Raw genomic sequence first — 26,702 nt, 5'->3', positions numbered from 1 at the left:
CGCCTGAAAGCTGAACTAATTTATGCAGGAAAAGTCATCAACTGCCGAGCCGAGAAGTTCGTGACAAATCGAATTTACTGTAAGTTTGCTCATCTCTAGAAGCAACACAAAGCTAAATAAGGCAAACCTTTTATAAAGAGAATATAGAAAATGTAGGTTCTCCAATGTCTCCCACCTGTAACAAGCATACAGCCGCCTGTAAACTATTGTTCTCTGGGTGCAGCCAATTTAGCCTAACTGTAATGCACATTCCATGGATTAACACCAAAGGCCGGATACCTTTCCACATATTTCACAATATGACAGCTCCATTTCTTAAAACTCTAAAATCTACACGTATGTGCAGCTTCTTCAAGGAGGAGCTGTCTACAATCTCCTTACAGCGCAGGGATTCACACCCCAGGAAGAAACATGGACCTCAGTTACTGATGTGGAAACTCACAACCCGCAATACTAGAACAGATTACATAGACAATCCTAGAAATCCGCACAGCAGACAGTCCCCACTAAAATCACCAAAACATGGCAGCATATACAAAAATAGGTACATAAAGACATGTTCTGTAATATGGACCACACACAAGATATCTGCTGAAAAGTAGATCAGACTTTTCAGCAGTTCTATGCAAGATACACAATGCAGGAGTGAAAAGTAAAAATAAATAAATAAATAAAAATATGTGCAGCCAACCCAGGCCACTATTAGAAATGCCCACACTTACATTTGCAGCATGCAGACCTGCTATTTCCTTCCACACTGTATAATGGAGCCTCATGAACTGAAAGCTGATATAGGTCTGTCCCTTCCCCCCCCCCCCCCACACCGTAGACTGCCCTCTAAGGCCTGCAGATAACATTAAGGAGGGGATGGGATGTAGTTGGGGTAGTTCATTGCATATGAAAGGGGCAGCAGGATATGCACAGATGGCTCCCACCCCCCATCCCAAAAACAAACATTTCATAGAAGATCTTCCAGGCCAACAGAACAGGCAGACAACAAGCATTCTTTCCCTAGAACATGCACCTTTAACTCCGTATTTCACCAGACAAACGTGTCCTTACAGCACGGAAGGTTTGTGTATCTCGGAAGGGCCAGATCATGAGGTTGAAAGGTCCTTTTAGACCTCAACTTACTCCTAAAATACACACATACAATAAAGGCCTCGTTCACACAGACTTTAAAGCCACAAACAGATCCCATACATCTCTACTGCAGAAAAGTAAGATCACAGTTCTGGCTCTAGTCACATTAGGGGAAAGTAAGCAGCCTGTACCCACCATCATGTGTATGGAGGTCTCCAAGCTCTCTCCAGATAAATGATGTCAGGGGAGAGCAGTCAGACATGATGGAATTCAACTGCCTTAGGCTGGGTCCACACTACGTTTTGTCCCATACGGGAGCGCATACGGCAGGGGGGAGCTAAAAGCTCGCGCTCCTGTATGTTACCGTATGCGCTCCCGTATGTCATTCATTTCAATGAGCCGGCCGGAGTGAAACGTTCGGTCCGGTCGGCTCATTTTGCGCCGTATGCGCTTTTACAACCGGACCTAAAACTGTGGTCAACCACGGTTTTAGGTCCGGTTGTAAAAGCGCATACGGCGCAAAAATGAGCCGACCGAAAGTTTCACTCCGGTCGGCTCATTGAAATGAATGACATACGGGAGCGCATTCGGTAACATACGGGAGCGCGAGCTTTTAGCTCCCCCCTGCCGTATGCGCTCCCGTATGGGACAAAACGTAGTGTGGACCCAGCCTAAGGCTGGGTTCACATCACGTTTTTGCCATACTGTTTTCAATCCGTTTTTCTAAAGAAAACCGTATGGAAAAAAAACGGATGGAACAGTATGGAAAAAAGTAAACCGTATGCGTTTTTAAACAGTATACTGTTTTTAAAAGTACATACAGTTCCGTCAGTTTTTATTTTAAAAAAACCCATACGTTTTTGAAAATTTTGTCCATTTTTAATGGGAGGGGTGTTGGGTGGGGACTTTAGGATTCAAATGTGCATGTGCAAAGTAAAAACGTATACGTTTTTCCCGTATGGAACCGTATACATGTGCGTTTCCCATTGACGTCCATGTTAAAAAAAAAAAAAAAAAAAAACGTATGCTGTTGCAGTACGGTTTTTAAACCGGAGTCAAAACCGTGGTTGACCACAATTTTGTCTCCGGTTTAAAAACCGTACTGCAACCGTATAAGTTTTTTTTAACATGGACATCAATGGGAAACGCACATGTATACGGTTCCATACGGGAAAAACGTATAGGTTTTTACTATGCACATTTGAATCCTAAAGTCCCCACCCAAGACCCCTCCCATTAAAAATGGACAAAATTTTCAAAAACTTATGTTTTTTTTTTATATAAAAACTGACGGAACTGTATGTACTTTTAAAAACAGTATACTGTTTAAAAACGCATACGGTTTACTTTTTTCCATACTGTTCCATCCGTTTTTTTGCCATACGGTTTTCTTTAGAAAAACGGATTGAAAACAGTATGGCAAAAATGTAGTGTGAACCCAGCCTAACCCTTTTCTTTTTTAGATTAACTGGCAGTCCACAGGGTGAATATTGGCCTGAATGGGGCGATATTGCACAGTGCAATAAAGTCAGCCGACAAACAAACGCTCATTATCGCCGCGCCTAAAGGGTTAATGCCGGACATCAGCCCGGGACCCACCAGTTATGATGCGCACTCACCTGCTGAGGGCTCATCATACCTCGGGAGCCAAGGGGTTTAACAGATGTTGTGCCGCCAAAACATGATTGAAGTTACGCTTTAAGGATTTTATGATGATCTCTGTTAAGTTCTGTAGAAACAAGGAGGTCCAAGTGCTACAGCTGTAAGGGTACATTCATATGTACAGTATGCAACAGATTAAGTTGTGTACAACCATTGATTTACATAGCATCAAATCAGCAGCAAACAGTGTACATGTGAATATACCCTTAAGGTACACCATTGCGTCCTGGTACTTATGGACCGAGTGTGAACCTGTACACCCTGGTTCCGTAAACTGGGTTTAAAGTGTGCTCAAGAGTTCAGCACGTTTCATACCCGGTGAGTACCAGTTGCTATCAGCAGCAAGGACCCACAGTTAATGCCAGGCATCACCGATCAGGCCAATGCCCGGCATTAACCCAAAGTTGATTGCGGTATCTAAAATGCAGGGTTAACTGTGCAGGTTAGCTCAGTGGAGCTGATAGCAACACGCGCGGCAAAATCTTGGTTCCCGATCAGCTGAGGGAATGGTGGGAGGGCCCTTACTGCCTCTCCACAGTCCCATTAATGCTCTAAGGCTCTGGCCAGCCATGGCAGGCTAGAGCAGCAGAGCACAGATAACACTGATCAATGCTATGGCACAGCATTGAACTAGTGTATGCCCCCTATAGGGACAAAAAAAAATAAAATAAAGAATGTTAGTGAATTAACCCCTTCCTAATAACAGTTTGAACTCCCCTCCACCCCCCCATCATTAAAATAATGCAATAAACAATCATATGTGGCACCGTTGCGTGCGTAAATGTACGAACTATTAAATTATAAAGGTTAATTAAATTACACAGTTGATACATACACGTAAAAAAAAAAAAACAAGAAAGTCCAAAACTGCACATTTTTGGTCACTACATATACCATAAAAAATTATTTTAAAAAGCAATCAAAAAGTCAGATATTGATAAAATGGTACCGATAACAACTACAGATCACCAAGCAAAAAATTAGCCCTCATATAGCCCTGTACGTGGAAAAAAGTTCTAGGGTCAGAAGAGGCCGATTTTAACCCCTTGCCACATATGGACGTTTATAAACGTCCATAAGAGGCTGCCGAGGCAAAAGTTAAAGTAAAAGCTTCCCAGCAGCTCAGTTGGGCTGATCGGGACCATCACGGTAAAATCACGATGTCCCGATCAGCTAGAACGCAACAGGTGGGTGCATTACCTGCCTCCTGCGCGTCCGATCGGCGATTGCTCCAGCCCTGAAATCCAGGCTTGAGCAATCAACTGCCTGATCCTTGCCATTGAATCACCCCCCTTTTCCCATAAAAAAAAAAAAACTGTAAATAAAAATATAAACATATGTGGTATCGCCGCGTGCGTAAATGTCCGAACTATAAAAATATATCGTTAATTAAGCCGCACGGTCAATGGCGTACGCGCAAAAAATTAATCACTTTATACCATTAAAAAAATTAATAAAAAGCAATTGAAATCTGATCAAAACAAAAATGGTAGCAACAAAAACTTCAGATCACAGAGCAAACAATTATCCCTCATACCGCCCCATATGCGAAAAAATAAAGTTATAGGGGACAATTTTAAAGGTATAAATTTTCCTACATGTAGTTATGATTTTCAGAAGTAATATAAAATCAAACCTATATAAGTAGGGGATCATTTTAACCATATGGACCAAAAGATAAGGTGTCATTTTTACCAAAAAGACAAATGACTGATGTCATTAAGTAGCAAAAAATTGGCCATAATATGGATTTTTAGGTGCAAAATTGAAAGGGTTCTGATTTTAAAAAAGGTGAGGAAAAAACGAAAGTGCGAAAAAAAAATTGCCAAAAAGGGAAGGGGTTAAGCATGTTAATATTGGTGCATGTAGTTCTTTATGTAGTAAGATATAAAACCTACATAAATTAGGTATCCTTGTAACCGTGTGGACCTACAGAATAAAAATAAGGTGTCATTTTTACTGCTGCCACGCCCCCTCCCATATACTTGCATTGAAGGGGCGTGATCGCATTGTGTGTTTTTTTCCCCCCTCTTACACCTACTAAACTGCCCTCAGAATTGGGACTGCATGTACATAATAATAAAAATTGTAGTTTTTCTGATTTCTGATAAACTGCATGTATAAGGGTCAGTCTATGAATGAACAAAAGAGTTCATGCACTGATCTTTTGTGTGCCCTTCCTATGAATAATTTCAAGGGGCACACAAACAATCCAGCAATCGTTCGAGCTTTATTAATGCTTAGCAAGTAAGCACTGATCAAGATCAGAGCTGGTCATCGGCAGCCTTTCAGCCTGTTTAAGAGTGTCCCGACTTGTGGATCTCCAACTGTTGCAAAACGGCTACTCCTGTCACGCCAAGACATGATGGGAATTGTAGATCTGCATAAGCTGGAGGACCACAGGTTAAGGGAACCCTGCTTTAAAATGATATGGTTGAAACATTTACCTACTATACTAGGCTACACAGTGACGTGCAGTAGTGGCAAAAAGTGGAACAAAAAAATAAATTTAGAAAGGCTGAGGTGACAATGTGACTCATGTAACCTTTAATTCCCCCCCCCCCCCCCCCATCTCAAACTATACTATACTATGTAAAATTGGAAGGAACACACTGATTTCAGAAGACAACCATACATGTATGGTAGTCTCCTGATTTTCCCGAGTGCGAGGGAGAGATGCAGGGATGTGGAAATCCTATCCCCCCCCCCCCCCCCCCCCCCCCCGAGACAAACCGCTCAGGGCGCCGGGCAGGTGAATTTTGCTTAGCCCTGCTTTGGGATAGCAGAGCTGGACAGACAAGCCGGTAGCGCTCAGGGTGTAAGACTTGAGCCCGCTCCATACTCTGCAGCGCCCAGCTGATTCCTGTAGCTGAGGGCCGCCATTAACAGCAGACATGCAGTGATCGCAAAAGCCAGGCATTAACCCTTTATATCGCCACTGTCAAAGTTGACAGTGGCATCTAAAGAGACCTTTTAACCATCCCTGGTGGTCTAGCGGGGTGGATTGCCCACCCTCAGTGCAATCGTGATCCACTATGGAGTTAGCCGGAGGGCTCAACTCTCCTTCCATGGCTGCCGTGGATCTGTATTTGATTGATCCTGCCTGGAGCAGATGAGCACAGATCACACAGATCAATGGAGTTCAATAGAACTGCATTGATCTGTAAGAGGAATCTAATGATTTCTTCTAAAAGTGTAAAAAAGCTTAGAAGTTTTAAAAATACAACGTAACCCCTTCCATATTAAAAGTTCACCCCCCACCCTTTCCCATTTTCCCTTCAAAAACCATGTAAACATAAAAATAAACATTTGGTATTGGCGCATGCGTAATTGTTCCAACTATTAAAAACCATACATCTCGTACTGTCAATGGGGTTATAAAAAAAAAAAAAAAAAAAAACACAGAATAGCTTTTTTTATATCATCTCCAGAAAAAATAAAGTAAAAAGCGATCAAATAGTCTGATCAGTAGCAAAATTGTACTGATAAAAACCGCTGATAACGGCACAAGAAAATCAGCCCTCATACAACCCAACATACGGAAAATAAAAAAAGTGTTATAAGGTTAGAAAATGGCAGTTAAAAAATAAATGATCCTAAAGTTTAGAATTTTAAATTAGTAAAACATGACAAATTAAACAAATTGGATATTGCTGTAATCAGATTGACCTAAAGTATCAAAATACTATGCAAGTCAGAGGTGAATGGTATAAAAAATAAAAAGACAAATTAGCAAAATTGCATTTTTCTTCTTTCAAGTTCTCCTCAATTTTTTTCTTTTTGTTTTGGAGCATATGCTATGGAAAAATGAAAAGTGTCATTACAAAGTACAACTGGCCCCGAAAAAAAAGCCCTAATATTGGTCAGTAGATCGAAAAATAGTAGTAATGGCCATCATAGGGTGAGGAGGAAACAAAACTAAATAAAGACCGTTTTTTTTTACAGACTATTTTGGTTAAAAACAAACAGTTCACCCCCACTTGTGCATGCACCACGATAAAGAATAGAATGAGAGAATCGCTAGCTTCTGACAAGAAAGGAATTCCATTTCTTTGCAGTTTACATACAGATAATTTTCATCAGTATTTCACTTTGCAACAGTAAAAAGCTCCATTAACAGACTTTTCAGTGTAGTTCCACTCCCAATAGGGAAACCAGTTATCTGTGTGTATTTTACACACGCTAAGTATGAAGGTGCTTACACTATTTCTGGAACTTTATGAACCTTTAAATAGCTGTAAAAACCATTATAGAAGACTATTCTCATATAGTGACCGACAAAAAGCTGTGCTCTAAGCATGACAATAGGTAGGCAGTGTAACACAATAAGAGGGTCAAGAGGACAAAGCTCAAAATGCACCAGAAACTGCTTATTTCAGCATAGCATTTTCCATAGTAAAATGTATGCTATAACGGGTGTCCCTGGCAAGGGACGAAACCCAAAATTCGGGTGACAAAGACAAGTTTCACAAATGTGCTGTAATAACTTTATTTTCCAATGTACACATGGACAATATAAGTTACAGTTTTTTGGTGCTCCGGACAACGCGTTTCCAGAGGGGACTGCTTCGTCAAGTCCGTTATATTGCTGTATGGTGTGTGTATTTATAAAGCGGAGGGGCTGTATTCCAAAGAGAGGAATCCCCTCTGGAAACGAGTCGTCCTGAGCACCAATTAACTGTATAAACGGAAATTGTCCATGTGTACCTTGTAGGGATGTAAGAAAAAAATCGATTCTCGCGATAATCGCGATTTTTTCATTTGCCGATACAGAATCGATTCAAAATATTTTTGAATCGATTCTTTTAGGGATGTGGAATTTTTATCTCCTGACGCCTGGAACAGCATGTCCTGTCTTGGGCATCAGGAGATAAAAGTTCCACATTTGTGGAGCCGGGCAGGCCGGATCTGACACGGCGTCGCTCTGGGTGTATGGAGCGGGCTCCGACTCGTGCCCACTCCGTACTATGCGACCCCCGGCTGATTTCAGTAGCCGGGGGCCGCCGCTAATAGCCAGCATGCGGCAATCGCCGCGGCTGGCTATTAAAAGGAGTATCCGGTGCGCACTTTTCTCATTTTATCCTATCCAGGCTGCAAAATAAAATAAAACGCACTTTATCTTACCTGCCAACGAGCCCCCGGAGCTCCGGTACAGGTGTTCGGTCCCGGGGCTGTATTCTTCTTCCTTCCTGTTAGTCCGGCACGTCACATGGAGCTTCAGCCTATCACCGGCCGCAGCGATGTCCCGCCTCCGCTGGTGATAGGCTGAAGCTCCATGTGACGTGCCGGACTAACAGGAAGTAAGAAGAATACAGCCCGGGGACCGAACACCTGTACCGGAGTGTACCGAAGCTCCGGGGGCTCGTTGGCAGGTAAGATAAAGTGAGTTTTATTTTATTTTGCAGCCCGGATGGGATAAAAGGAAAAAAGTGAGCACCGGAGTACTAGATCGTCGCTGTCAAAGCTGACAGCGGCATCTATTGGGATCTATGAATGCTCCCAGGTGGGCGATGTATCGGGATATATCGCGATGTATCGTCACCAAGACGGTATCGCGATATATTGGGATATATCGAATCGCCACACTGGTATCGGGATTCGAATCGAATCGCCAAATTCTTGGCGATTCACACCCCTAGTACCTTGTACATTGGAAAATAAAAAATTACTACAGCACATCTGCGAAACTTGTCTTTGTCACCCTGGTGAAGCGCTTAAGAAGAAGTTGGATTTGGGGTTTCATCCCTTGCCAGGGACACCGGCAACCTGCCTTCAGCCTGCATAATCTGCAGGAATATACAAAAAAATTTGTGGGATAAAAAAAGAAAAAAAATTTAAAAAAACACGCCATTTTGCAAATTTTGGGGGTTTCCGTTTCTACGCTGTGTACTTTTCGGTAAAAGTGACACCTTTTCTTTATTCTGTAGGTCCATACGGTTACAAGGATACCCAATTTATGTAGGTTGGATTTTATTTAACTACTTAAATTGTAAATACATGCAACCTATAACACCTATAACTTTTTTTTCTGCATACAGGGCTATATGAGGGCTAATTTTTTGCGCCCTTTCCCTTTTTAAAAAATATTTTTATGGTATATGAAGTGACCAAAAATGCAGTTTTGGCATTTTTTTTATACTTGCACGCCATCAACCGTACAGTTTAGCTAATCCTTATATTTTAATAGTTCGGACATTTATGCACGCAGCGGAACCACATAATTTTTAATTACATTATTTTATTTAAAAAATGGGAAAAGGGGTCATTTAAACTTTCAATAGGGAAGGGGTTAATGAACTTATGAACCTTTTTATTTTCAGCATAGGGGGCTACAACATGCAATCTTCTGATTGTATATACTCATCAATGCTATGCCATAGTGTTCTTGGCGCTCTGCTGCTCCAGACTGCTGAGCAGATTGCCGATTGGACGACGAGAAGGCAGGTAAGCTGATCGGGACATCGCGATTATGTCGTGATAGTCCCGATCAGCTCAGCAGCCCTATTTTGACCTCCTATAAAACTTTCAATTTTTTTCCCTAAACAGGGCTGAATGAGGGCTCATTTTCTGCTCCTGATCAGTATTTATTTATTTTTTTTAAACACGTTTATGCTGTTCAGCCTAGGGGATCATTAACATTGTATTTCGATAGTTAGGATATTGACACACTGAAACCAAATATGTGAAATAATTATTTTACCTTTTTACTTTTACATTTGGGAAAATGAGAAAAAAAAAGGGCAATAAACTTATTGGGGAAGGGCTTTTTTACTTTTTTAACACCCTTATTAACCTTTTAACCTGCAGCGGCTTATCGGCGTATAACATGCATATAGACTTTAGGCTAAAAATTTTAGCCTAAAAAATGCGTGTTATACGCCGATAAATATGGTATATTCGAAAAGTTAATGTTTTGCCAAGATGTACAACATAAAAATCTTTTGAATCTGACAGTGACTATTTAAAGAGTAGACATTAATCATCATCTCCATCACCACCACCACCATCATCATCATATTATTATCGCATCATCACCATCATTATTATGTATAGTCACTTGATTGATTGATTTTATCAATGAAGACAACATCACAAACCCCATCACATCAATATTTCCATGTGGATGGCTCATGTCATTGGTTTGATACCATCTGGGAGAAATCACATAGACTAGAGCGCAACAAGAATGCCAAGCAGCACAGCCGCTGAAATTTTGTTAGTGGGCAAATAAGCAATTAAGATTTTGTAGTAAAATAGGAGCATATGTCTTACATGGCAGTCTTGGCTGCCTCCTAAAAGAATTGTCTGCAACAAGAACCCACTAAGAAAGAGAAATCCATACAATTTCAATTGATTTAAGGCTTGGCTCACTTAATTGCTGCACAGTAGGACAGGCTTTACCATGAAATCTTTAACCCCCTTAAGGACCAAGCCCATTTTAACCTTAAAGGGGTACTCCGCCCCTAGACATCTTATCCCCTATCCAAAGGATCGCTGCGGCACCGCGCTATCATTACTGCACAGAGCGAGTTCGCTCTGCATGTAATGACAGGCAATACAGGGGCCGGAGCATCGTTACGTCACGGCTCCGCTCCCTCATGCTGTCACGGCCCGCCCCTTTCAATACAAGTCATGGGAGGGGGAGTGTCGGTCATCACGCCCCCTGCCATAGACTTGCATTAAGGGGGCGGGCCGTGATGTCACAAGGGGCGGAGCATGACGTCACGCTACTCCGTCCCCTGTATCGCCCTTCATTACGCACAGAGCGAAGTCGCTCTGTGCAGTAATGATAGCGCAGTGCCGCAGCGGCGATCCCGGGGGTCGCCAGCAGCGGGACCGCGGAGATCTGACATCTTATCCCCTATCCTTTGGATAGGGGATAAGATGTCTAGGGACGGAGTACCCCTTTAAGGACCAGGCCAATTTAATTTTAGCGGTTTAATTTTTTCCTCCTCTTCTAAAATCCATAACTTCTTTATATTTCCATGTACAGACCCATATAAGGGCTTGTTTTTTGCGTGACCAATTGTTCTTTGTAATGGAACCTCATTTTACCATAAAATGTACGGCGATCCCCCAAAAAAATTTTAGGGAGGAAATTTTAATCAAAACCACAATTTTGCACATTTTGGAGGGTTTCGTTTTCACACTACACTTAACAGTAAAAATGACATGTGTTCTTTATTCTGTGGGTCAATAGGATTAAAATTATACCCATGGCTAGATACTTTTATATTTTTGTACCTCTTAAAAAAACTAAAACTTTTTGTACAAAATCAGTAATCTAAATTAGCCCTATTTTGACCAAAATACATAAACATGCTGGGGAAAAAATAAAAAACAAAATAGATGGATGCCTTGGCTTGACAGAAATTAACACTTGACAGTCACTGGTCCTCACAGTCCAACAGTTTGAAGTTGACTCAAGTGTTTAATCTGAGAGAAAGATCTATTTGCATCAGAGAACAGCTCAGACCTACAGATTTGTAGCTTAAACATGGTCCCTGATGAAAGCATGGAGGAGAGATGTGTTATCCTTTCTGTGGAAGGACCTCAAAAGGGGTACGGCAGCCAGAATTAACTTATGCCCTATCCACAGGATAGGGGATCAGTAGCCGATTGTGGTAGGTCCAACCGCTGAACCCCCCCCCGAGCTCCTGAATGGAACCCCGTCCAACTCAGTCAGGAGCATGTGTCGTCTACCTCTAGATAGCGCACACTCTAGTGAAATGAATGGAGCATGTGCAGTCTAGAGGTAGACGACATGCTCCTGACTGAGCGGGACGTGGCCCCAGTGGATAGGGGATAAGTTAATTCTGGCCGCATTAATCCTTTGGGTCAGTTCTCACATGTGTATTTTCTGCTGCAGATTTGGCTGCCCATTGAAGTCATTACTCCCTTTAGACGCCTCAAAGTTGATTGCGGCATCTAAAAGTGCTAAAAATACTTGCCGGTTAGCTCAGAGAGCTAACCGAAACAACTATTGAAATAGCGAGATCTCAATCAGCTGAGAGTCTTTTACCTGTGTGATTGGCGAGACAACAATGCAGGAAGCCTCAGCAGACTGTACTAACAAAGCACCGATAACACTGATCATTGCTGTGTTATGGCACAGCATTGTTCAGTAGACTGCATCTAATAGACCACAATGGAGACAAAAATAGTAATAGTAAGGGCCCTCAAGCCTCACATCAGAATATAGCAGTGGTCAAGTGCACACTTTTGCTACATTTACTGTCTATGAGACATCTGGAAAAAAAAAGCACTGCACTAAGGAATCTACCCACCATAAGACAATGAATGGAGCAGCAGTGCACATGTATGACCATCATTCTATTTCAATGGGAGACTCAGGATCACCATTCCTAAGATCGTAGCAGGCCCCAGAGGTCAGCACTCCCTAGAAGTGAAACATCTATCACCTACCCTGGGAATAGGGAACACGTAAAAAGGAATCTGTCAGCTGAAAAACAATAAGCAAAACTGCTGGCATAGTGGTATAGCTAGTATGACAAGGAGACAGATTTATCAAAACCTGTCTAAAGGAAAATTTGCTCATAGAAACCAATCAGATAGCTTCTTTCATTTGCGACAATTTAACAAAACAGAGTAAAACCAATAATAAATTCCCATGCTTTTTCGCTCCTTGTTTCTCTTTAAAGGGGTATTGTATTCAAGGAAAAATGGCACTGGCTCCAGAAAGTTAAAACAGATTTGTAAATTACTTTTATAAAAAAATAAATAAATAGATTATATATATATATATATATATATATATATATATATATATATATATATATATATCTATCTATCTTAATTCTTTCAGTCATCAGCTGCTGAAGTTGAGTTATTTTCTGTCCTATGGGCATTTACTCCTACTTTGGACAGTTCATGAGACAGACAGATTTCAAAAGGGCACTGTTGTCAGACAAAAGAACGACTCAACTTCAGCAGCTGATAAGTACTGGAAGGATTAAGATTTTTTTTAAAATATAATTAATTTACAAATCTGTTTAACATTCTGGAGCAAGTTGATACATACACACACACACACACACACACACACACTATATAATATATATATATATATATATATATATATATATATATATATATATATATATATATATTTATTTTCTGGAATACCCCTTTAATGGTCAGACCACCCCTTTATCGTTATTCAGATTACCCACTAGCTAGGAAATCAACAAAACACCAACTCCGTTAAATACAATTAGAAGATCTTAATAAACCCCCACACTGCTATATGACTGACTCCTAGCAGCATGTTAACCACCATTTTAATAGAACACCTAAAAAAATATTTGTCTTCATAATCTTTTAGGATTCGTTGACAATACCTTCACTATCTCCAATAAACAATCCTATTAAGTAGTAGCAGTAATGTGGTAAGCAAATGACCTGAGTAGTGAAGACACACCAACAAGCATGCTGACCATGCACTCTACATACAGTCTTTCCCATTGTGCTCGGAAAGATTAGCAGACGTGAGCAACTATACTGCACTAGAGATAAATAAAATGCAGAGACTTCGTGAAATAACAATCATGCCAACAACCCAGAGGGTTCCCACCTCAACATGACATTACATCATTTTCTATTTGCTGGGGGCCCAACCTCAGAGAAGACCACTTATGAGAATGAAAGGGCCATAGTCATCATTCAATGCTGTGCCCCCCCCCCCCTCACCGTTTTCAACTACATAACAGAGCTGCCAGATAACCAGATGTGCAGGAACTTCAGCCAGCTCCATGCACATAAAAAGGCCTTGTGCTGCAGTTCACTGCTCAAAGGGTGGCCAGGTGCCACTGCACAGGGTCCAATAGTGAATGCTGTGGTTTAACCCCTTAAGGACATGCGCCGTAAATGTATGGCCCTGCTTAGCGCATCTTAGCGCACAGTGCCGTACATTTACAGAGCGGTGTTCTGGGATCGCCACATCACCAGACCGGGTGATCGGGCCGGGACAGCTGCTGTTTAACAGCAGCCATCCCGGCATATCGCCTAGGGGGGTCCCGAGATCCCCCTCCCCATGTTGGCGATCACCGGTCAATTCAGACCGGCGATCTGCGTCGATTAGAGGTAATATGGGTCTCCAGTGACCCAGAAAATAATGGGGATTGGGGTATCCAAGACATCACCGGTCCCCTTGAAGGGATAGAAGTTAGGTGGCAGGGGCATCACCCCTCCTATCCCTGCTATTGGCGGGTCAGAAGCAACCTACCAATAGCAGATCGGGGGAGGGGTTTAAAGTTCAGTTCCCCCGTTCTGCCCACCGACGGTAATCGGGGCAGAACGGGGGGGGGGGGGGGGGGGGGGAGGGGGGGGGGTTAACTGTCCTGCGACCTGCGGTGGAGGTCCCTTAATGGCGATCGGCGATCCTATGGAAGACGGTGAGTTGCCTAGCAACATCTGGAGGGCTACAGTTTGGAGACCACTATACAGTGGTCTCAACTGTAGCCCTCCAGATGTTGCAAAACTACAAATCCCATCATGCCCACACAGCAAATTGCTGTCTGTGCATGCTGGGATTTGTAGTTTTGTAACAGCTGGGGGGCTACAATTTTGAGATCACTGTGCAATGGTCTAAGCTGTGGCCCTCTAAATCTTGCAAAACTACAACTCCCAGAATGCACGAACAGCAAACGGCTGTCTCGCCATGCTGGGAGTTGTAGTTGCGTATCTCCAGCTGTTTTATAACTACATCTCCCAGCATGCCCTTTGGCGATCAGTACAGGCTGGGAGTTGTAGTTTTGCAACAGCTGGAGGCACACTGGTTGAGAGAATACTAACAGAACCTAACTGAAGATTTTCCAGCCAGTGTGACTCCAGCTGTTGCAAAAGTACAACTCCCAGCATGCGCGGTCTGTCAGTGCATGCTGGGAGTTGTTTTGCAACAGCACGAGGCTTGCTCCCCCATGTGAATGTACAGGGTTTACAGTGAGTTTCCTGCTTCAAATTTGAGCTGCGGCAAACTCCTGCGTAAAAACCCGCCTGTGTGAATGTACCCTAAAAACACTACACTAACACAAAGGGCAAAACACTACATCTACACCCCCTTACACTGTGCCCCCCCCCCCAAATAAAAATTAAAACCGAACCGTACGGCAGTGTTTCAAAAATGGAGGCTCCAGCCACTGACTGAGTTTAGCAACAGCTGGAGGCACCCTGTTTGGGAATCACTGGCATATAATACCCCTATGCAATCCCTAATACAGTCCTCAAATGCGCATGGCGCTCTCTCACTTCGGAGCCCTGTGGTATTTCAAGGAAGCAGTTTAGTGCCACATAAGTGGTATTTCCGTGCTCGGGAGCAATTGCATTACAAATTTTGGGGGGGCTTTTTCTCTTTTTACCCCTTATGAAAAGGAAAAGTTTGGGTGTACACTAGCCTGTTAGTGTAAAAAAAAATTTACACTAACATGCTGGTGTTGCCCTAAACTTTTTATTTTCACAAGAGGTAAAAGAAAGTTTCAAAGTTAAGAAAAAATGCACAATGTTCAAATTTTTTAATTTTTTCACTAGGAAATTATGCAAATATTGACGAAAATTTTCTACTAACATGAAGTAGAATATGTCACGAAAAAACAATCTCTGAATCAGAATGAAGAGTAAAAGCATCCCAGAGTTATTAATGCTTAAGTGACAATGGTCAGATTTGCAAAAAGGGCTGAGTCCTTAAGGTGAAAATGATCTGCATTCTTAAGGGGTTAAAGACGACCCCATTTAACCCCTTAAGGACCGGGGTTTTTCACGTTTTTGCATTTTCGTTTTTTGCTCCTTGCCTTTAAAAAAATCATAACTCAATTTTGCACCTAAAAATCCATGATTGCTCATTTTTTGCGCCACCAATTCTACTTTGTAATGACGTCAGTCATTTTGCCCAAAAATCTACGGTGAAACGGAAAAAAAAACATTGTGAGACAAAACTGAAAAAAACACGTCATTTTGTAATTTTGGGGGCTTCTGTTTCTACTTAGTAAATTTTTTGTTAAAAATGACACCTTATCTTAATTCTGTAGGTTCATACGATTAAAATGATACCCTACTTATATAGGTTTGATTTTGTCGTACTTCTGGAAAAAAATCATAACTACATGCAGGAAAATGAATACCTCTATAACTTTATTTTTCCCTGTATGGGGCAGTATGAGGGCTCATTTTTAGCGGTACAATTTTAGAATTGATAGGACTTCTTGATAATTTTTTCATGATATAAAACGAGACCAAAAATGCGCTATTTTGGACTTTGGAATTTTTTTGCGGCCGAAGGCTGTAACGTGCTGAAACGCGCGTTGGGGTGACGCTGCCCCGGACCCTGGTGACCGTTTGCTGCTATTCTTATTATCGTACTGAATACTTTGATATAGGTTGGTATACACTTTGCTCAGCACTTTATGCGCTGTTGCACATTGTTTTATACTGATCCCCTTATACCTAATTGTGTGTGTGTGTGTGTGTGTGTGTGTGTGTGTGTGTGTGTGTGTGTGTGTTTTATCATATCCCTATCCAGGCCATATTTAGTGCAATAGATCCATCACCAATAGTTTTTACCTCCCTTTTAAGCCTTTACTGTGGTGTCCTTTTTACCATATGTCAGCAGAGGTTTCGGTGCAGTGTTCTAGTGTTCCCATGTGATTCCTCCTTGCATTCATGTTTTTATCATTTGTTATTTAATAAAGATTATTATGATTCACTTATGAAGGATTCCATTTTCTATTTTTTGGTTTTTATGTGATTTAGGAGTCTAAATTACCTTACTTTACGTTACAGGGGGTTGTTACTAGGGATTTACTAGGGATCGACCGATTATCGGTATGGGCGATATCGGTATCGGCAATTACCTTGCCGATAACGCACCGCCCCCGCCACATCGCGACCGCATCCCCCCCCCACCGTAGTGCTGGGCGGTATACCGGTATGGATTTTTGCCCATACCGCTATACCGGTTGTGCCCCTCCCCCACCCTCCGAGTCAATACAAAAAATTGAACTTACCCGTAACGGGGGTCCGGGCCATCCATCCTTCCTGTAGTGTCCGGCGGCATTCCGGGTGGAGGGTGAACTGGTCCGGGCTGTCCTTCTCTGGGGGTCCTCTTCTCCACTCCGGGCAGGCTCTGGCCTAGTACGCTGCATAGACGCAGCGACGTCAGGTGCGTCGCTGCGCACGGGCGTCACTGCGCTGATGCGTCTATGCTGCGTTACTAGGCCGGAGCAGAGAAGGTGACCCCCAGAGAAGAAGGACAGCCCGGACCGGTTCACCCTCCACCCGGAATGCCGCAGGACCCTACAGGAAGGATGGATGGCCCGGACCACCCTGACAGGTAGGGGGAGAGAAGCAGGTGGTGGTGGCGGCGGCGGCCCATGGCACCGCAAAAGCCACTGCAGTGCATTTGATTTAAAGCGCCCGCTTTAAATCAATGATCTGCAGCGGTGTCGCGGGGGGATAAATAGCCGATAACTTATACCGGAATATCGGTATAAGTTATCGGCTATCGGCCCTAACCTCCACCGATTATCGGTATCGGCCCTAAAAAAACCGAGATCGGTCGATCCCTAGTTGTTACCATAGTGGCTAGGGTTTAGGTTTTTTTTAGCCTTCACTACCTTCCCTCCCCCTAATAAGTGTTGTATTTGTTTGATAATTTTTTTGCGCGTACGCCATTGACCGTGCGGTTTAACTAACAATATATTTTTATAATTCAGACATTTCCGCATGCTACGATACCATATATGTTTATTTTTATTTACACAGTTTTTTTTATGGGAAAAAGGGGGTGATTCAAACTTTTAATAGGGAAGGGGTTAAATGATCTTTATTCACTTTTTTTTGCAGTGTTATAGCTCCAATAGGGACCTATAACACTGCACACACTGATCTATTACATTGATCACTGGTTCCTCATAGGAAACCAGTGATCGATGATTCTGCCGCTTGCCTGCTCATGCCTGGATCTCAGGCACTGAGCTGTCATTCGGCGATCGGACAGCGAGGAGGCAGGTAGGGATCCTCCAGCTGTCTTGTAAGCTGTTCGGGATGCCGCGATTTCACCGTGGCTATCCCGAACAGCTCCCTGAGCTAACCGGCATGGTTTCACTTTCACTTTAGACGCGGCGTTCAATTTTGAACGCCGCGTCTAAAGGGTTAATAGCGCGCGGCACCGCGATCAATGCCGCGCGCTATTAGCCACGGGTCCCGGTCGTTGTTAGAGGCCACGCGTTATAGATCAGGAGCGGACACATGGCGTTCCAGTACGTCATGTGTCCTTAAGGGGTTAATATTGTATTTACATGCAATTTTTTTGTTTTTTTGTTTTTTAAATTAGAAAATGCCTTGTAAATGTAAAATATGTAAAGGTGACAGCAAACGTCTGATTATCTATCCTCAGAACATTGGGGGAGGTTTATCTAAGCCTGTCCAGAGGAAAAGTTTCCCATAGCAACCAATCAGATCGCTTCTTTCATTTTTAACAAGGCCTCTGCAAAATGAAAGCAGCAATCTGATTGTTATGGGCCACTTTTCCTTTGCACAGGTTTTGATAAATCTCCCATTATGTTAAATGGTTTAAAAAAATTAATAAATAAATAAATAAATAAAAAAAAAGAGTCATAAAATGTTGCCATACAGTGACAAGTATAGCACACGATGGTCAAAAAGGTGATATATATATATATATATATAGACAATTTCCAGTAAATCAAACTCTTACCTGCTGGCAGAACAATCCTACCATCTTTCCTCAAATGCCAGAAACAGCCTGAAGATCACCAAAATATGCAGTATCTTAAAAATAAAACAAATCAGAGAGAAAAAAAATATATCGACCTACAGCAAACTCTGGCCACAGCATATTTCCAACAAAATGCTGGGTATGGGTATGTTAACCAGGGCGGATTTGTGGGTTTCCCGCTGTGTACTTGAAAAGGGGCAGGCTCTTTGTGGCTGTCCGCAGCAGACTTTCCACTGAGGAAAATCCGCTGCAAGCCCCATTGAAGTCAATCGGGCCTGGGGCGGATTTTCCGCAGCGGAAAATCTACTGCGGGCAGCCCCTTTTCAAGTACACAGCGGGAAACCCGCAAATCCGCCCTTGTGAACATACCCTAAAAACAGCAAAAACACCAAGGTGTTTCTTCCTGAAAATGCTATAGGTGAGACTACCCTTAAATACTTTTTGTAAATGGTAATATGGAGGTAATGGGGCTATCTGCATGCCAGTGTAAAATAAGTAAAATTATTTTAAAAACACAGCATACTTCATCTGATCTGTATGATAAACGCCAATTAAAGTCTATGAAGAGTGGTTAAAATCCAGATACACTAAAGATCAAAAACAGAAGGCATAGAGATGTATCAATCAGCAGTATTTTATCTGTACTGCTACAGTTATTCAGTGTACGTCAATGCAGAATGGGTTCACATGTTGCAACTGATGTGCAGTAGTGCAGCCGGGCACTACACAACACTGCTTGTGGTTTACTGCAAATTGGCCTGGTTTCATGGCAGATATAAGTGGCACACAAAGGAGAGATTTGCCCATGGCAACCAGATTGCCTCTCATTTTTAAAGAGACCTGTGAAGAATGAAAGATCTGATTGGTTTCTATGGGCAACTGCACCACTCTTCCTCTACACAGGTTTTGATAAATCTCCCCCAAAATGCATTCTCTGTACTTGCTAAAAACAAACAATTTGAAGTTTTACAGAGGAGTTTTGTAACGCAGTAAGCTACTACAAAGGGATTGCAACACTGCAAAGGTATTTATGCAGTTTAATTTCAAGGTTCCCCAGAGCCCAAAGCAGCAGCACCTCTTACTAGGATCCACCATTGGAAACATATGGTAGAGCTTTACCTCCCAGTATATTGTGTAGTGTTTTTTTTAGTGGTCCCTGTATAAATAAGCACATGTTGGTCAGCACCCAGGCGAATCCAGCCTAACATACTGTATCCCCAAGATACACCACATCACATGAACTGTGGCATGGTGCTACCAAACAGATGACTTCACAGCTAATAGTCAGTAATACCATGCAGAAAATTCTCCAGACAGCACTGCGCACACTCACCAGGAACAGTGGCACCTATCAGACATCCTGCCCATTAACTCCTGGCACGCTGTTACACATACAAGTATTGTGCAAGGGGCAGAACATTCCCATGTACACTAAAACCTAATATTGCAAAATAGCTCATTGTGTTTCCCCATTGACACATTACAATCCTCAGAGCAGATCCACGTCCCCAGGAGAACAGATGCCAGCCGCTTATCACACATTATCCCTCATATGTACATTTCAGTCTCTATGACTGGCATCAAGCAGAGGGGCAATGAAGATTAAGCATCAGTTCACACCCAGCACTCCACTGGCTCCATCAGAACAGCATAGTGCTTGTTCCAAAGGCAGAATATTTACAGTCCAGCACAAATCAGGTCAGCTTAAGATACAGCCCAGCTAGAGAACCAGTGTCACCCATGTATGTGTCTTTGGGCTCCATTCACTGGATACAGATCCTCCACACTGACAGGAGGGTGCACATGGTTTACTACATGAGGATCGAGTAGGTGGATAAGTCACCAAGTGCACCAGCATGAGGAAGGCCTTGTGCCCAGGCATGCACAAATACAGGGGTACCCCTATATAGCACCAGCATGAGGAAGGCCTTGTGCCCAGGCAGGCACAATACAGGGGTGCCCCTATCTAGCACCAGCATGAGGAAGGCCTTGTGCCCAGGCATGCACAAATACAGGGGTACCCCTATATAGCACCAGCATGAGGAAGACCTTGTGCCCAGGCATGCACAAATACAGGGGTACCCCTATATAGCACCAGCATGAGGAAGGCCTTGTGCCCAGGCATGCACAATACAGGGGTGCCCCTATATAGCACCAGCATGAGGAAGGCCTTGTGCCCAGGCAGGCACAATACAGGGGTGCCCCTATCTAGAACCAGCATGAGGAAGGCCTTGTGCCCAGGCAGGCACAATACAGGGGTACCCCTATATAGCACCAGCATGAGGAAGGCCTTGTGCCCAGACAGGCAAAATACAGGGGTGCCCCTATCTAGCACCAGCATGAGGAAGGCCTTGTGCCCAGGCAGGCACAATACAGGGGTGCCCCTATCTAGCACCAGCATGAGGAAGGACTTGTGCCCAGGCATGCAGAAATACAGGGGTACAAATACAGGGGTACCCCTATATAGCACCAGCATGAGGAAGGCCTTGTGCCCAGGCAGGCACAATACAGGGGTGCCCCTATCTAGCACCAGCATGAGGAAGGACTTGTGCCCAGGCATGCACAAATACAGGGGTACAAATACAGGGGTACCCCTATATAGCACCAGCATGAGGAAGGCCTTGTGCCCAGGCAGGCACAATACAGGGGTGCCCCTATCTAGCACCAGCATGAGGAAGGACTTGTGCCCAGGCATGCACAAATACAGGGGTACAAATACAGGGGTACCCCTATATAGCACCAGCATGAGGAAGGCCTTGTGCCCAGGCAGGCACAATACAGGGGTGCCCCTATCTACAGGACAACAGTAATACCACGAGCATACAACAGGCTTCGACCAAACACCACAGCAAAGACAAGGGCAGCTGGCACAGACAAGCATATGCCAGGCAACTATGGTGGGTTAGATCTAGGTGTGACCTACAATGGATGCCAACCACACGACTGTACAATGGTAAGGTGGCTGACAGAGGACGAGGTACACAGCCCCTGCGGCTGAGGACAAGCGGCCAAGGCCTCACCCGGGAGCTCGCGCTCCTGTCACAGTAACGTCACGTGGTGGTCACCCACTCTACATGGGGAGGACACGCTGCATGGGGACGGCCAGCACTGCCCTCCTGCCCCCAACTGATCACACAAATAACCGTAGGAAGCACCAGCAGCCCCTGACCGCCGGCGGTGACATGTGAGGTCACTGTAGAGACATGTGACGTCATTCATTCGCGGCAGCCATGGCCGGGCACTGCCATACGGTGAGGCCAACCATGACAGAGGTATCAACGGAGACTATAGACTATTCACACATGTGGCAGAAAACGGGGAAGAGCACAGTTACTACACTCGTGTCGGACACAAATGCCGGCTGGCACAGACAAGGCTGGCAGGGCTGAGGGCCCGGATAATACAAGGTGGACAGAACCACCTACAGACACATACATATCATGCCGGGCTGGGTACGGGAGCCAAGCGCTACCAGGCGGACAACTGCCTCGGACCTGTGGGGACGTATGAGGCGAAGGATGGTGATGGATTGCGAGCCGGGCCCCACCAGGTCTCACCTGCTCTCCTCAGTCCGCGCAGCCGGGCGCAGCCGCACCAGCCAGATGGCCCATTTCCGGATCCCGGCACCTTACTACGCATGCGCACAAGATGTCCACGTGACCGAATTGAGCGGAAGGGGCGGGGCGAAAGAAACGCTGCGTCGCCTTCTATGCCGGGCACGTGATCACTGTGCGACAGACTAGTGTAGAGGGCGTGAAAGATGTCACATGACTACCAACCGGCGGAAGCGCTCGGCGCATGGTTGGTGTGTGCTCGATGCGGCCTTCAGAGTGTATGAGCGGTACGATAGCTGAGGACAGAGGGAACGGATATGCAGGAGTGTGGGTGTTTCTTTTATCCAGCACGTTTTCTTTCTAGGAGAGAGCTACTTTGCACACCCTTTTTTAGGGTACGTTCACACATACATAATCCACTGTGGGGTTTACTTAGTAGTTAATTCCTTTAGGATTATGCTGCTACCAGTTTACTTCAAAGGGTAGCAATGTAATCCACGTGCAGATTCAATTCTGCAATGGGAAATCTGAAAGTGGAACTACACCTTTCTCCTGCTCTGGACAGTTCCAAAAGTGGACAGCAGATGTCAGCAGAGAGCACTGTGGTGGTGACATCAGAGAAATCCAAAAAGAAAAGCATTTCTTCTGTAGTATACAGCCCCTATAAAGTACTGGAAGGATGAAGATTTTTTTAATAGACGTAATTTACAAATCTGTTTAACTTTCTGGCACCAGTTGATTAAAAAAAAAAAGTTTTCCACAGGAGTACCCTTTGAAGTAATGTAATAGACAGACCACTATTTCTAATATTCAAGAAACAGAACTGGCGCCTAGAAATTGTTACCAATATTTAAGAAGCAACACAATATTCCCCGAAGGGAAGTCAGGTGTTTCAATTAAATCAAACACCAGGGGCACAAAGGCCCAGAGCACAGAATCCCCTTCCCTAAAACTTAACCTTAAATGTTATTACTAAAATAATGCTTATTAGTGGCTAAAGTAAGATACAAAACCAGCTGCCAGTACAGTAAGTATTAATAGTAAATGTCATCAGATGGACTAACCATCTCAATGTGTATTGGCAGTGGAGTCTGCAGTACTTTATCTGCTTATGACTGTAATGGCTGCATTTAAAACACTTGAATATTGTCCCTCTCTACCTGTTTCAGTGCTACAGCACGAGGTACATGCGGTAAACACTCTTCAAAATGGCCACCAGTACTACTTATAGATATCTACTATGTTGTCATCATTATGCGCCCCTCAAAAGAATTCCCAATCCTAAACTTAATTACTAATATCCAAACGGTTTGTACAAAGCAATGATGAAAGCACTTCCTATGTCACACTTCACCAATCACAGTATCCTATTATACAATCCACAACTTACATCACCATTAGGTAATTACTACGTCTGTTCATACGGACCTCTGAAGCGTCAGATGATGACATTGCCTCGCATGCCCGCAGACTCAGCTTGTGAAGTCAGGCCCACTATGTCATTGTGCATGCGTGATCCTCTAGTACTTCCTGGTGTACTCATCTAACTGCATTATTACCTTAAACTGTATAGTAAACCGGATCTTTATACTAAAAGGGCTAAAGTCTTTGGGGGAGGTAAAAAAAAACAAGAATAAAAACAAGGTACTAAATCATGATTTGGCTTCATCATCTAATTCTCAATATGAATTATATTTATCACTGGAACTAAGTATCTTATCAGGATTGGAATAATTAATAAAAAAAAAAAAAATAGAAAAATCCTTATCTAGCAATATAATAGACAAACTGATGTTCTTCATATACCTTATTATTACCCATGTCAGTAGACAGTAGTCATGGCCGTAAATGTTGGCACCCCTGAAATTTTTTCTACAAAATGAATTATTTCTCACATAAAAGGATTGCAGTAACACATGTTTTGCTCTACACATGTGTATTCCCTTTGTGTGTATTGGAACTAAACCAGGGGAGGAAAAAAAGCAAATTGCACATAATGTCACACCAAACTCCAAAAATGATCTGGACAAAATTATTGGCACCCTTTCAAAATTGTGGAAAAATAAGACTGTTTCAAGCATGTGATGCTCCTCTAAACTCACATGGGGCAAGTAACAGGTGTGGGCAATATAAAAATCAACACCTGAAAGCCGATAAAAAGGAGAGAAGTTCACTTAGTCTGAGGACTTGAGAACCAAAATTGTGGAAAAATATCAACAATCTCAAGGTTAAAAGTCCATCTCCAGAAATCTAGATTTGTCTTTGCCCACAGTGGGCAACATTATCAAGAAGTTTGCAACCCATGGCACTGTAGCTAATCTCCCTGGGCGTGGACGGAAGAGAAAAATTGATGAAAGGTGTCAACGCAGGATAGTCCGGATGGTGGATAAGCAGCCCCAAACAAGTTCCAAAGTTATTCTAGCCGTCCTGCATGCTCAGGGAGCATCAGTGTCAGCACGAACTATCCAACATTTAAATGAAATGAAACGCTATGGCAGGAGACACAGGAGGAGCCCACTGCTGACACAGACATAAAAAAGCAAGACTACATTTTGCCAAAATGAACTTGAGTAAGCCAAAATCCTTCTAGGAAAACATCTTGTGGACAGATGAGACCAAGATAGAACTTTTTGGTAAGGCACATCATTCTACTGTTTACCGAAAACAGAATGAGGCCTACAAAGAAAAGAACACAGTACCTATAGTGAAATATGGTGGAGGTTCAATGATGTTTTGGGTTTGTTTTGCTGTCTCTGGCACTGGGTGCCTTGAATGTGTGCAAGGCATCATGAAATCTGAGGATTACCAACGGATTTTGGGTCTCTCTGTACAGCCCAGTGTCAGAAAGCTGGGTTTGCGTCCGATATCTTGGGTCTTCCAGCAGGACAATGACCCCAAACATCAAAAAGCATCCAGAAATGGATGGTAAGAAAGTGCTGGAGAGTTCTAAAGTGGTCAGCAATGAGTCCAGATCTAAATCCCATTGAAAACCTGTGGAGAGATCTTAAAATTGCTGTTGGGAAAAGGCGCCCTTCTAATAAGAGAGACCTGGAGCAGTTTGCAAAGGAAGAGTGGTCCAACATTCCGGCTGAGAGGTGTAAGAAGCTTATTGATGGTTACAGGAAGCAGCCGATTTCAGTTATTTTTTCCAAAGGGTGTGCAACCAAATATTAAGTTAAGGGTGGCAATAATTTTATCCAGCCCATTTTTGGAGTTTGGTGTGACATTATATCCAGTTTTTTTTTTTTCCTCCCTTTTTTGGTTTAGTACCAATACACACAAAGGGAATAAACACGTGTATAGCAAAACATGTGTTACTGCAATCCTTTTCTGTGAGAAATACTTCATTTTCTTGAAAAATGTCAGGGGTGCCAACATTTACGGCCATGACTGTATTTCTGATCCAAGTATCAAGTGAGGTGTATTGATCTACGGCATCACCTTTACCAGTATCTCAAATATTGTATATATTATACCCATAATAAACATGAGAGAAGTTGTTCAGCATTAGTCATAACTTATGTGAATTCAAATAGAGAAAAAAACAGACATCTAAAACTTACACGATGATCTAAGGCTTCTCAGCAACATTTATTATACTAACAGGTTGTAAGTGTACTTTATGATCATAACGTGCAAGCCCGCTAGCCACGACATGGCCACCTGTAAGTAGCGGGTCCCTAACATCCCTAGTGTAAAATGGCGCTGCACTGCCGCAACACCAGTGCCCACAGGGGAAACGGCCCACTGGCAGAGCGGCCCTATGCCGCCCCAACCAGACCCTGGGCCGTGCATCCCTACTGACACGGCGCCGTAATTTACTTGTTCAGCACTCTGCCCCTCAGCCCAGGCCTATATAATTTGGCAGAAAGTCGCAAAGGGCCCTATTGTTTCTGTCAGTCTCCCAGTCTTCGAATGGGGGCACATGGTGAGTGAGCTTGGTTCACACTGGTTCTGTGCTGTGCGGCTTCCGTTGCGCCGTGTCTGTAGGGTGGCGCGTGGCCCAGGGACTGGTTCCTGCGGCATTGGGGCTGCTTTACCAGTGAGTTGTTCTCCCTGTGGGCACTGGTATTGCGGCAGCTGCTAGGGATGATAGGGACCTGTTACTTACAGGTGGCAATGACGTGGCTAGTGGGCTTGCACTTCATGATCATCAAGTACACTAACGACTTGTTGTATTCATTTTTCTTAGAAGCCTTAGATCAAGGTGCATGTTGTGGATGTGCGACCATGTTTTTTTTTTTTCTCTACTTGAATTAGTCATAACTATTATAATATTGACATAGATCATATTCATATAGGTAAGAATATAACAACATCAACTTGTTTAATACATCCCTATTTTTAAACTAGAACACTAACAACTGGTGCTTCTGAATATAAAATTTAAAACCATAAAGGGAAAGTTCTCCATCCCATTAAAGGGGTACTCCCTTGCTCAGCGTTTGGGACAAACTGTTCCGAACGCTGGTGCCAGGAGCTTGTGACGTCATAGCCCCGCCCCTAGATGTCACACCCTGTTCCTTCAATGCAAGTCTATGGGAGGGGGCGTGACAACCCCCCATAGACTTGCATTGAGGGGGTGGGGCGTTACGTGATGAGGGGGCGGGGCTATGACGTCACGAGCTCCCGACTCCAGCGTTCAGAACAGT

The 26,702-nt window shown here is 43.5% G+C and overlaps 1 protein-coding gene across 2 annotated transcripts in view; it reads right to left on the bottom strand.

Moving 5' to 3' along the window:
- EIF4G1 (eukaryotic translation initiation factor 4 gamma 1) overlaps positions 1-22,047 on the bottom strand; it is a 91,493-nt gene extending 69,446 nt beyond the window's left edge. For both annotated transcript variants that reach the window (XM_056565651.1, XM_056565652.1), the window contains exon 1: positions 21,932-22,047. The gene's annotated coding sequence lies outside the window, so the exon portion shown is untranslated. The remainder of the gene's footprint in view (positions 1-21,931) is intronic.
- Between the last annotated feature and the right edge of the window lie 4,655 nt (positions 22,048-26,702).

The sequence above is a fragment of the Hyla sarda genome, chromosome 3 (assembly GCF_029499605.1).
Source record: "Hyla sarda isolate aHylSar1 chromosome 3, aHylSar1.hap1, whole genome shotgun sequence".
NCBI classification, from domain to species: domain Eukaryota; kingdom Metazoa; phylum Chordata; class Amphibia; order Anura; family Hylidae; genus Hyla; species Hyla sarda.
Note: the sequence above shows the minus strand (reverse complement) of the source record. Positions and strands in the feature narration are given on the sequence as shown.